This window comes from Haliotis cracherodii, unplaced genomic scaffold (genome assembly GCF_022045235.1).
Source record: "Haliotis cracherodii isolate W230 unplaced genomic scaffold, xgHalCrac1.p SCAF_7, whole genome shotgun sequence".
NCBI classification, from domain to species: Eukaryota; Metazoa; Mollusca; class Gastropoda; order Lepetellida; family Haliotidae; genus Haliotis; species Haliotis cracherodii.
Window position 1 is genome coordinate 46,484,614 of NW_027266330.1, and position 11,375 is coordinate 46,495,988.

An 11,375-nucleotide genomic window follows, 5' to 3' on the forward strand; every position below is an offset into this window, starting at 1 on the left:
TCCAGATGTCGTCTCCCCAGCCGCTCTCTAGCCGCTCCCTAGCCGCTCTCGATCTGGGGGCTTTTTCCCCTATTTAAACCGGTACCTACGTCACAGTTCTACTCATTTGTCCATGTATCATTGTCAACCACCTTTCCCCCCACACTAGATCATTCTAACCCACTCTTGACTAACATCAAGGTCCTTTTTAGGACTTGTGGTAATGTGACCACCTCAACCTCCGGAATCTGGACTATTCCCCCCCAAAACCATATATGAACCCGAGGGCAATTTCCTCTACGTTTCCTCTCCCAATCTATTTTGTCTCTGGCAACCTGCACATTCCCTTGCTATGTTACTTTTATTGTTTTGCTCTAGTACTCCGACCCTCGACCCACTACTGTCACCCCTGGTTATTAGTGACCCAGTATGTTCCCTGTGCTCTTCAACTCCAACATCGCCTGCCCTCAATATATCTTCCCATGTGTTATACCTATATCTTACTGTTTTAGCCCCTGATATTGCCTACTTATATAATTACTGTAGATGTCTTATTGAGTTGCTAATTACCATTATTTCATGCCTATAATACTAAAATTGATATATGGATTACTGAAAATCAGTGATGACACCAGGTAATGACGAAAAAGAAGGTACCGGTAGCACCCGCCACTCACACAATTTGCATAAAAGAGGCAAAGCATTGCGTTACCTGGCGCTGCCCAACAACAGTACGCCTGCCATACAACAGCGACCCGTCGAGCCCCGACCAGACAATCAAGTGATGGACAAGACAACCCAGTGACACGATTGCACATTTACCGAATTTGTTGAAACTAAAAGCCCTATGTTAATGTTGAATTACGTCTGCAATGTACAAGTGCAGAGATTCTGCTGCGCACAAGTAAAGAGAAACGTTTGACAAATATTTTCACTTTGCAACACAATGGGGGTAACATTTCATTTGCAGTTGCTCAGCATAATAGATAAATCCCACTGAGCTCATGCTGAAGCTTGGGGACCAGCAGACACACCAACGCAGTTCAGTAACTATATAACGCCAGAAAATAACCAGTCTCGATTATCTGCTGAAACAGTTTCTAGTGGGCGTAAAGGACAAACAAAGCGGTGAAAATAACATGAATGGATCAGCGACCATAGAATTTGCCTGAAAAGTAAATGTTTGTTTGTTGTCTGACGTCGCTTAGCAGTATTCAACAACCACAGCTTGTAGCATAAACTAAAAAGTAAAATCTTATTTTTATGCTGTGAGCCTGGAGACCGTTGGCGTGGATAGGTTGCTATGAGCGCGGCATGTATTTATCTATTTCACCACAGACGCTTTTGCCAAACATTTCATATCTCTTTGTAAAGTACCCAACAGGGCAAACAATTCAAACGATCTCACAGGCACATTCACTGGGGATCGGAGCGACGCTATTCTTGTACAATAAAAAAAACCAACATGCTCGTTTTTCATTTGAATGAAATTGATATGAAATATTTTTTAGTCTTTTCTTATTTCTGTCCTGTGAATATGATTTATGATATATATTTAGTGAGGAGAAATTATTTACTTCCAGTTATATGAGTTTAACAAGTTTAACTGAATGTTGAATTTGAATTCACTCTTTCACACATTCACGTATGCACGACCGCCTCCATGGTCTAGGGGTAGAGCGTCTGCCAGGAGAGAGAAGGTCAGTGGTTCGATCCTACACCGCGTCATACCAAAATACGTTAAACGATGGTACTTCTTGTTACCCTGCCTGACACTCGACATTAAGGGGATAACACAAGGACTGCTGGATTTTGAGTCAGTGTACTGTGTCTGAGTGGGTTATCCATGTTAACGTACCAGTTTACAAGGATGCAATTATGAATATACGAAACGATATTTCATGCCATTGTACCATATGCTTGAATCTAAAAACTAAATTCTAAACTATTCTGGACAAGCTTAGGAAACAAACATATCAAGGAATCAAGACACGTTTAAACAAATGGTTTAATGATAATGAGAAATAAGTTATCATACAACATAGTTAGTACCTATGAGCCATTTTTTATGGGGCAGCAAGTGCTCTCTACTAATATGAAGACAGTGAGTGAGTGAGTTGGGTTTAACGCCGCTTTTAACAGTATTCCAGTTATATCACGGCGTGTCAGCTTAATGTGGGAGGAAAGCCCGAAGTGATGCAGGTCTCAGACGTTTACCACTTCGGTGAAACCCACGAGTACGGGTATGGTACTGACAAACCTTGAAACAATTGGGGCGAACCGGGATTCGAACCCACAATCATAGGTTTCTGGCGTGCCCAAGGGACGCAACTCCTTAGACGACTGGGCCACCCGTGCCCCCTAATAATTGAAGACAGGGTTTATATTGGCTGAATAATGATAAGGCCCAGGTGTTAGGATACTCACCATCTTGTATTGGCACTTTTCAAATATTCATTTATGGCGTGACATGCTGAGACGATAACTTTTGGAACATTAGTTCTTGAAATGTAGTTTCCTTTAGGTACGCAGAATGTGCGATATATATTATAAGAGACGCAAAAGTAGTAAAATCGTAAATATCGGTGTTGCCGATATCCATACAAAATTAATACCAAAAATGTTTGCATGGATTAGGCTTGATTTTTTGTTGAAAAGATGGGAATATCGCAAAAACAAAACCACATGAGACACACCAACACGACATGCATGTGCAACATCACTTGTTGGGCTATGAAAACGTTGGGTTTTCATTTGCATGCCATCACAATCTTACAGCAAGTGAACAGCGAAAACACGACTGACGGAAGTCCAACAAAACAGCGCCATCGGCCGACTGCATACAGGAGAATCATCTTAAGCATTATCCAGGTTTTTCCACGTAGCACCAAATAGTACCAAGCACCATTACAAAACTGTGGAACCGTTATCAGACACGCTTGACAACACGTGGCCTTTCCAGATCCGGTCGACCACGTATCACTACCAGGGCACAGAACAGATTCATAAGGCACGTAAAACTTACGTGAAAGAACCACCACGACCGCCTCTACAACTACGGAAATACAAGGTAGGATACATCAGCCCAGACAGTGAGGAACCGTTCACTCGCTGAAAGTATTCGCGCTAGACGACCAGTTCGAGGGGTCTACATGGTCTGCTGCTACGTTTATGGTGTCAAGGTCACAGAGTATTGAAGGCAGGGCGGGACAACTTAGGAATGGCCAGGAGTCCGAACTTGACCACACAGAAGGAAGCGAGCTACAAAAACATGTTTTATATCATTGGAAAGATCTCGAGGAGACGAATCCCAATTATATGTGTCCCAGTGTGTACACATGTTTACAAGCTCAAAAATTGGCTCAGAAAATGCATTACTGCAGAAATTTCTGGCAGAATTTTTTTTTTCTGCAGAAATTTCTGGCAGTATTTTTTTTTCCTACAGAAATTTCTGGCAGAATTTTTTTTTTTCTACAGAAATTTCTGGCAGAATTTTTTTCTGCAGTAATATTTAGCAGGATTGTTTAAATTCAGGAGAAATAAGGTTCAATCATTGGATAGTTTAATCTGGAGTTGCTTTAAATGACCTTTTTCCCCCCCCAAAAGTTTTAGTTCACATGATTACAAGCACAAAAAATAAAACTAATTTCGTGAGATCTTTCAAAAACATATTTATTCACATGCTATATTACAAGACATGTCCTTGGGCGACTTTGCACTATGTCTCATGGGTGAGGCGATGTTTCCAGCGATGGGTCCTATCACAGAAGAAAATAGCTGTATAGATGAGTGGATCCATATTGTCTAATATAGCATCAGATAAATTGCAGCCTATATGCAGCCTAGAGTTTACAATAGAGCCTACGGCATAAGACGTATAATGAATGTAAATAGTCTACTTTACTTACGTTTTCTTCTCAACATACTTGAAATGAATTCTTTTTTTCGTCTGGTCATTGAAACCTATGTGCACATATTCTGAAAAGATATGAAAAAACATTAAAATGCTTTTCATTTCAGTAATAAACACATACCACATGCCTTAGCCACATGAACAATGTAAGAGAGGTGAGGTGAGTTGAAATTGGGTTTAACGGCGTGTCCAAGATTAGTGCACATATATGGCGGCGTGCATGCACGTACCTGTGTGTGTGTGTGTGTGTGTGTGTGTGTGTGGCTGCTTGTACTAGTCCGGACTGATTCTAGCCCACTAAAATACCATTCCGCAGTTTAACATGAATACCCTACTCAGTACACAGTACATGACTCCAAGCTGACTAGTCCCTGTTTTAGCTCCCTAATGCAGAGCGCGAGACAGGGTAACAACAAGTACCTTCTTTTAACGTCTTTTGGTATGACGAGGCCAGGGATTGACAATGTAAGAAATTATTGATGGTATGAAAATCATTAATCATGTTGTAATCTGTGTGAAAACTTTTATAACTGATTATGTTTATGCTCTATCTTTGTATTCTGCTTACCTCTAACCTAATCTTGTTTGTTGATAGCCACTCGTCTAAGTTGTAGCCAGTCCAATGTAGGTTCACTTTCTCCTTTTGGACCGATAATATTTTGGCTTTATACCTGTATTTGTTTTATAAAGATAAAAAATAAATCATGATTGAGGCAGAAAATGAAGGATAACATGAATTTCCATTTTCACTGTTCTGTAAATAACTGTTGCCCCACTGACATTTTCCCAGAATCTATTATTAGCAGATGGAAAACACAACACTACTGGAATACAAAGTGTATAGAAGTTCTTTTAAAAACAATAAGTCAAACCAACCAACTCAAACCACTATGCACTTCCTGTCAGAAAACATTTAACTGCTATCACATGTCTCCCTAATTTCGATAATACAATAACAAGTTCTTTTCAGTAATTATAAGCATGAACTGGACTTCAAAAGAACATCAAATTATAAGAATCATACTACTCAGATGCTACCAACATGTGTTAATCTGCATGTCATCACATAAAATGTCAGCTTAAAACCCAGAGGTTTCGAAAGAGATGAAAACTGGAGTTACTTGGCATAGGTTGTAGCTGGGTAACAGATGGGAATCATCAGACAGAAAGGACATATGTTATTCAGCATAAACTCCAGAAATGGTTCCGTAATGAACACAAATGTCATTTTCACTACTGCCACAATGCATTTATGTGAGCAATTTCAAGAGTCACAAAAAGTGTGATCCTTCAAGCAAAGTTTCTGTTTCAAAGAGCTAAAAAGTTCAGATGAAATGCCTAGTATGAAAAAGGGGGACAGACAATTGATTTTCAGTCAGGAGAGTTAAAGCAATTAATTGATATGAAATAATAAATATTGATACATAAGGAAGATCATGATCCATCAGTATCTTAGCAAATCGTTGCAATCTGAACATAATCATAAAAAAATACTTGTGTGAAACGTGATGAAAACAATTCAATATATGAAATTTCCTTCAACAATGCAAACAGTAATTACATACCAAAAGCCATCCTCCTCAATGCCTCCACAATCATGCCAACATTGAATTTGCAGGGGGACATCTATGGACAAAATCAGTGTTATATGTGTTTATATTAAAGCATGGTACTAAGTGGACAAAGAGGATTCAGTCATTTCTGTATATTCTATTTTGAAGTTTTCAATTTATATTTTAACAATTTAAAGCAAGGGCATATCAGATTGTTTGAACTGGATACTGATAATTCATATCTTATACCAGATGCTGTATGACAAATAAGCCAAATAAGGGAAGAAAGATACACAAATACAATCCACATTGTATTAACACAGTGCCTGTACCATTGCCTGTGTTAATTTCCAGTTTTTCACAATACTGATCTTGCTATAGGAAATGTGGTGATTATCATTTGGATAAGACAGTGAATCATTAGCTCTAATCTGAATGAAACCCATGTGGATAGTAATGTTGCCAAGGATCATAATCAGGGTGAGTCATCAATTTCAGTTATAGGCATGCACAGCAACAGTGTCCATGGCCCATGAAAATCCACATACATATATACACTAGCATATGAACATGTCAGTTACTGCCCATTATTTCTACAATCTGCTCACCTTTTTATTGTGCCGCCTTCTTTGCAAGTATGTCTCAACCTGAAAGAGAATCAAACAGTTGGTTTACATATATCAGGAACTATCTACCATTTTTAACATATTAGGGTTTAGTCAATTAACTATAAATCAGTTACATATATATTAACTTACCATTTTCTCAGTTTGCACAATCTTAGATGCCTGAAAATAATAGGTCAGATTAATTAGAAGCATAAAAGGTCATAAAAAGATCCTAAAATGGGTCCTTTTTATAGAATTGGTACTTAAAATGTAGTCTACACCAAAACAAACAATCAGGTGCTTGATCAGTCTGCCTGACATGTATTTGACATTGATATTCCTTTTCTATGACCTGGCACTTAGTTCAGAGAAGATGACAAACGGAAGTTTTATAACTGACAGATAGATTGAGGAACATTGCAGTGAGAGCATTTATTTGTGTTAAAAAATTAACTATTACCAAAAACAACATTATATTCATATTCAAGACATGCAGTCACTGAGCCTTACCATCACAGCAATAACATTACTTTTCAAGCTAATATAGTAATTTATTTAATATACCGGTATGTTGTTCATGAAATGATTAAAGTTTAATTACCTTTCAACTCTTTTGTGGTGCTCTTCCTTTGTAATAAATCACCTGAAAATAGTAGTTTTTCGAAAAAATACCCTAGTAGGTACATAAAGTTACATAAATTGCATACTTCTCTTATCATAGGTATTCAAAATAGCTTATTTGATCATGTGGATCATAATAACTTTCAGTTACATACATGTAGTAATATTTTAGTATAATTAAGAATAACAAACCATGTGTACACACAATGTTTAATATGCACTGTAAAATGAGGTTAAAGTAGTATCAAATCTGACAAAGTACTTACTGGAAGATCCTGGCATTCCATGATGGGTAGATTCTAATAAAAGAAACATATCATATGGGTGTATGGTTCCAAAATATGTTACTCACTAGTCAGTTGAACTTCTCAAACAATTAACACACTTCACTTCACATTAAGTATATGCAGATACATGCAAAAAGAAAACTGCTGAATATTGGGTCAAAATAGCTTTATAAACTCATGGCATTTTAAGTCTAGGGCAAGATTAAGTATACGGTCATAAAGAAGTTAGTGAGTTTAACACCGCTTTTAACAGTATTACAGTTACATGTATATCGCGGCGTGTCAGTTTAATGTGGGAGGAAACCCCGAAGTGATGCAGGTCTCAGACGTTTACCACTTCGGTGAAACCCACGAGCACTGGTATGGTGCTGACAAACCTAGAACCGGGGCAAAACAGGAGTCGAACCCACAATCATAGGCTTCTGGTGTGCCCAGGGGATGCAACTCTGTACAGCGAATTGCGGCGCCATAGATGAATAGGCCACATGTGTCCCCGGTAACAACAGTATGCAAACTTTACAGGTACAGGTGGGCTATCTGGGTTTCTGTTTCTGCTTTACTAACCTCATGACATTCCTGTGCTGATTCCTCATGGAGTAACCCCTGCAACATAATGTCAACGTCAAACTAATTCGGTTGAAAAGTGTACATTATATATAAATGACATTTTTTCTGAGGATAAATAAAATGCCTAGTTCAGACTATCCACTCAAAGAATCAGCAACTGGGCTTCATTGCTCATCCAATATTAGGAGCCTGTACATGTCATGTAGGTTGCTGTTGTCATCATGTCACCGCTAATGGCCTCATGACCAAGATGAAATAATTAAGTAATTGTCCCTGATAAGCCCCAAACATAAAGTAAAAGTATTAGCTCATATGAGGTGACATGGTTCATTTTCATTGAGTATGAATTGTTGTAACTCACCTGAACTAGGGTCACTTGTAGGTCCTGGTCATCATCATTGAATGCATAAACCTGTAAACAAGACAATGCAACAAATACAGAGGTCCTTATCATATATCTCTTATTTTGTAGGAGAAGATAGGGCTCTTATGCTACTGAACTGGGGAATTTCAGGTTAGAATTGGTCCACAGCAACCCATGTTGACAGTGTCATGGCATGGTGGCATGGATTGTTGCTCATAACAACAATCACCGGACCAGGCTGTCTTCAAATGGCTTGAATATTGACTGACTGACTGACTGATATAAAAGATTTAACGTGCGCTTTCCGACTACAGCGTATTTCGCACACGGGCCTGGCCGGACCATTTAGTGTATTCCGAGAAGGGTGAAAGTGGTGTGTGCAACCCAAGAGGGGGCTTTTAGGGGTTGCTTATATTGATTTTTTGAAATTTTTAAATTTGGAATAAATGCCGAGGTGGGTGGAGGAGGGAACTAAGGGAGCCGGGTGAGGTGCGTGTTTGTATGTTTATTGGATTTTGGATTGGTAGATTAATTAATTTTTAGATGCGCTTAATTAGGTCTGTTTTGATTAGGAATACGCCTAGGGCCTTGAAGTTTTCTAGTTTATTTTGAGGGTTTAGTATTTCATCTAGAGTAGGAACCTTATTTAGATTGAGGGCGGTTTGTAGTGTGGTTCTGTGTGTTTGATAGTGGGTGCAGTGAATGAGTGCGTGTTCTGTGGTTTCGGGTTGTTTGCAGTGGGGGCAGTTGCCTGTGGTGTGTCTTTTAAGTTGTTTTAGGTGGTTATTTAGGTTGGTGTGTCCTGTTTGGAGTTTTGTAATTAATCTGTCAATTTTTTTAGAGGGGTGTAGGATTTTAGGTTTGGCTAGTGGTTTTCTGAGCACTTTTTTTATTTGGCTATTTGAGTTTTGATATTGATTATGCCATTTTTTGGTTATTTTTTGTTTGTTTACACTTTTAATTTCTGATTTTGAGATGGGTAGGTTTAGGCTTATTTCTGGTATTTTGAGAGATAATTTAGCTGCTTTATCGGCGCTTTCATTGCCGTAAATTCCTACGTGGGCGGGGATCCACAAGAAGGTTATTTGTTTGCCTGCTTTTGTTAGGTCGTTGGAGCTTTTAAGTATTTGGTTTATTAATTTAGGTCGTTTTTTGGTATTTTTGTTTTGGAGGGCTTGTAGTCCACTAAGGGAGTCAGTGAGAATTAGGATTTTTTTGTTGTTTTTAGATTGTTGGTTATGCAGGGCTGTGGCCATGCCCATAAGTTCGGCCGTGAATATTGATTGGTTGTTAGGGAGTCGGTAAGATTGTGTGGATATAACTGGTTGTGTGGTATGGACTCCGAAGCCTGTGTGGTTGGAGATCGGGTCTGAAGATCCGTCAGTGTATATGTGACACCAATTTGGCCAATTTTCGTGTATGTATGCAAGTGTGGTGGTTTTAGCTATGTTTGGGTCGGTTTGTTTATTTATTTGGTTAGCTAGCGTTGTGTCTATTTGGGGTATTTTGAGTTTAGGGGTGAAGATATTTGATTTTTTGCAGTTTTGTTTAAGATTTTGAGTTTGGTGTTCATTGAGGTAGTTAGTTATTCTTTGGGATATTGGGGTGAGTAAGGGGTGTTTGCGAGCTAGAGCTTGGTTTCTTGGGCTAATGTTTTGGTTAATTAGGTTTTGGATGAGAGGGTTTGTTTGGGACGCGGCCCAGAAATTAAGGCTTAGATGTTCCCTGCGTAGATTTAGTGGCATTTCTCCTGTAAGGGCCTGAAGTGAGGTGTAAGAGGTGCCATGTTGGGTGCGTGTAATTAGTTTGAGAGCCTGATATTGTATTGAGTCAAGTTTTTTAGAAAGAGAGTTGTTTAGGGTATTGTATATGGCACAGCCGTAGTCTAGTTTTGATCTAATTAGTGTTGTATATAGTGAGAGGAGAGTATCTTTGGAGGCTCCCCAGTTAGAGCCGGTGAGACATCTTAATGTGTTAAGGTCTTTGCTGCATCTAGTTTTTAGGTTTTGGACGTGAGCCTCCCAGGTGAGGTGTTGATCGAAAATAAGTCCTAAGAATTTTTTTTTTTTTTGTAATTTGATTGTTTGGTTGTTTAGCTGGAGGATTGGGTAGGCAGGTTTCATGTTTTTATGTTTGAATACTATTCCTGTTGTTTTATCTGAGTTAAGGGAGAAGCCCCATTTGTCTGCCCATTGTTGTATTTTATTTAGAGATTTTTGGATTAAGTTTTCTGCCATTTTAATGCTTTTAGTGCGGATCCATAGGGCTCCGTCATCCGCGAATTTTGAAGTGTTTAGTTTAGGGGATAAGCCCTCGAATAGATCATTTATCATTATATTGAAGAGGGTTGGGCTGAGGATGCTGCCCTGGGGAGTGCCATTTTCTAGGGGACACTGGTCCGATAGTGTATGGTCTATACCCACGGTAATTTTGCGATTGTTTAGGAAATCTTGGATGAAGTTTATTATTTGACCTTTTAGTCCTATTTTTTTTAGTTTTTGTATTAGCCCTTGGTGCCATACCATATCGAAAGCTTTAGAGAAGTCGAGGAATATGCCTATGGTGTATTGCTTGTTTAACTGTCCTGTTTTTATATCCTGTTCTAGTCGGGCAAGGTTATCGAGAGTTGATCGGCCAGGAGTGAAGCCGCTTTGGTCAGGGTTTATGATGTTGTTTTGGTCTAGGTAGTGCTGTAGCCTATTTTTAGTCATAAGTTCCATTATTTTGCAGAGATTTGAGGTTAAGGAGATGGGCCTATAGGAGTTTGCCTGATCTGCTGGTTTATTTGGTTTAGGTATTGGGATTACTAGAGCTTCCTTCCATGAGGATGGGACCTGTCCGTTTAGGTAGACTAGGTTGTATAGTTTAAGTAAAGTTTGGAGTAGTTTGGTAGGTAAGTGTTTGATTATTTGGTAAGAGGTGAGGTCTAGGCCAGGGGCTGTTCCTTTTTTTCTATTGTTTAGTACGTGATTTAGTTCTTCTATGGTGTAAGGTTGATTTATTTCTAGGTTGTCTTGTCTGTTTTCTTTGGAGAATTTGGTTTCTTTATTTAGTTTATCTTGGAATTTCTTACTGAAGTTACTGTTGCTGCTAACTTTAGAGAAGTGTTTGGCTAGGTTGTTGGCCTTTTGGGTGGGGTTAGTTGAGTTGTTTATATTGGGGCTTTTTTTGTGCCGTTTGATGCCTCGGATGGCGTGAATTTTGCGCCACACCTTCCTAGCGTCGGTGTGGTGATTTAGCTCCTCACAGAATTTTTTCCAGTTTTTGGTTTTAGCAGTTTTAACTAGGTTTTGCACTTGGTGGTTAAGTTCATGAGCTGTTTTGAGATGAGAGGGGTCTCGTTTAGCTCTGTTGAAAGCTGATTTGCGTTTTAGTCTAGTTAGCTCTATTTCCTCATTCCACCAAGGGACAGTGGGTTTTCCTGGGTTGGATGATTTGAAGGGGATTGCGGATTTGGCTGCGTTGATTATGAAGTTAGTTAGG

At 38.9% G+C, this 11,375-nt stretch overlaps 1 pseudogene; it reads right to left on the reverse strand.

Annotated features, from left to right (window-relative positions):
- Nucleotides 1–3,680: 3,680 nt before the first annotated feature.
- LOC139448514 (uncharacterized) lies at nucleotides 3,681–7,982 on the reverse strand (annotated as a pseudogene).
- Nucleotides 7,983–11,375: the final 3,393 nt, after the last annotated feature.